This window comes from Antrostomus carolinensis, unplaced genomic scaffold (assembly GCF_000700745.2).
Source record: "Antrostomus carolinensis isolate BGI_N321 unplaced genomic scaffold, ASM70074v2 scaffold716, whole genome shotgun sequence".
In the NCBI taxonomy this organism is placed as follows: Eukaryota; Metazoa; Chordata; class Aves; order Caprimulgiformes; family Caprimulgidae; genus Antrostomus; species Antrostomus carolinensis.
The window spans coordinates 38,728-40,612 of NW_010320958.1; the positions used below are offsets into that span (position 1 = coordinate 38,728).

Consider the following 1,885-nt stretch of genomic DNA (forward strand, 5'->3'; position numbering starts at 1 on the left):
ACAAGGATTTCAGGGCATGTTACTTAACATACCTTACAAAGCCATGGTTGCATAGACCAAAGTGGACAATATTATAAGAGAAAGTGTTGCTGGCTGGTTTGTTTCTGCTATTTATTTAACAAATAATTCTAAGAACTTAACATTGACAGTAAAATAACTGACGGGTATTAATCTCATGCACACAATTTGGGGAGAGGAGAATTTACATATGCCCAATATGAAACCAAAAATGGAGAATTCTTTTGAGTCCAGTTATTCTACATGATCAGACTCCTGAAGTGCATTACAAGTTCAAACTAGCTGATTAGTTCATTCTTGGGCTCTGATTCTGAAGTGGTTTATACATGCCTAATATTAAATCTAGCTAAAAACCCTTAAGAACTCTTTGCCTCAGTCTTCACCAACAAGAGCTCATGATACATTGCCCAAGTCCTAGAAAACCAAAGACTTGGGAGAATGAAGAGCTGCCCACTGTAGATCAGGTTCAAGACCGTCTGAAGAACCTGAAGGTGCACAAGTCCATGGGACCTGATGAGGTACATCCACAGGTCCTGAGAGAACTGATTGATGAAGTTGCCAAACCACTATCCATTATATTGGAGAAGTCATGGTTGTCTAGTGAAGTTCCCATGGACTGGAAAAAGTGCAGTTTTTAAAAAGGGAAACAAGGAAGATTCAGGAACTACAGGCCGGTCAGTCTCAACTCGGTGCCAGGCAAGATCATGGAGCAGATACTCCTGGAAACTATGCTAAGGCACATGGGAAGTGAGGAGGTGACTGGTAACAGCCAACATGGCTTCACCAAGGTCAAATCATTCCTGACCAATTTGGTGGCCTTTTATTACAGGGTAACAGCATTTGTGCACAAGGGAAGAACAACTGATGTCATCTGTCTGGACTTGTGCAAGGCATTCCCACATGACACCTTGTCTCTAAGTTAGAGAGACATGGACTGGACGGATGGACCACCCAGTGCATAAGGAATTCACTGGATGGTCGCACTCAAAGAGTTGTGGTCAACAGCTCGATCTCCAAGAGAAGACTGGTGACGAGTGGCATCCCTCAGGAGTCGGTATTGAGACCGGTGCTGTTCAACATCTTTGTCAGAGACATGGACAGTGGGACTGAGTGCACCCTCAGCAAGTTTGCCGATGACACCTAGCTGAGTGGTGTGGTTGAAACTCTGGAGGGACGGGATCAGAGTGGCCTTGACAGGCTTGAGAAGTGGGCCTGTGCAAAATTCATGAAGTTCAACAAGGCCAAGTGCAAGGTCCTGCACCTGGGTCAGGGTAACCCCAAGCACAAATACATACTGGGCAGAGAATGGATCAAGACCAGTCCTGAGGAGAAGGACTTGGGGATGCTGATGGACAAGAAGCTTAACATGAGCTGCCAATGCACACTTGCAGCCCAGAAGGCCAACTGTATCCAGGGCTGCATCAAGAGAAGCGTGACCAGCAGGTCAAGGGAGGCAATTCTCCCCTTCTACTCCGCTCTTGTGAGACCCCACCTGGAGGACTGCATCCAGTTCTGGGGCGCCCAACATAAGTAAGACATGGATCTACTGAAGGGGAGTCCAGAGGAGGCCACCAGGATGATTCAAGGGCTGGAGCACCTCTCCTATGAGGACAGGCTAAGAGAGTTGGGCTGTTCAGCCTGGAAAAGAGAAGGTTCCAGGGAGACCTTATAGTGGCCTTCTGGTACCTGAAGGGGCCTACAGGAAGGCTGGGGAGGGACTCTTTATCAGAGAGTATAGTGACAGGACAAGGGGTAACAGTTTTAAACTGAAAGAGGGTAGGTTTACATTAGATATTAGGAAGAAATTCTTTACTATGAGGGTGGTCAGACACTGGAACAGGTTGCCCAAGGAAGTTGTGGATGCCCC

The 1,885-nt window shown here is 46.8% G+C and overlaps 1 protein-coding gene across 2 annotated transcripts in view; it reads right to left on the bottom strand.

The window, feature by feature from the left end:
- The window catches only part of DOP1A (DOP1 leucine zipper like protein A), a 54,612-nt gene that overhangs the window by 32,549 nt on the left and 20,178 nt on the right, over positions 1 to 1,885 (bottom strand). The gene's annotated exons all lie outside the window — the stretch shown is intronic.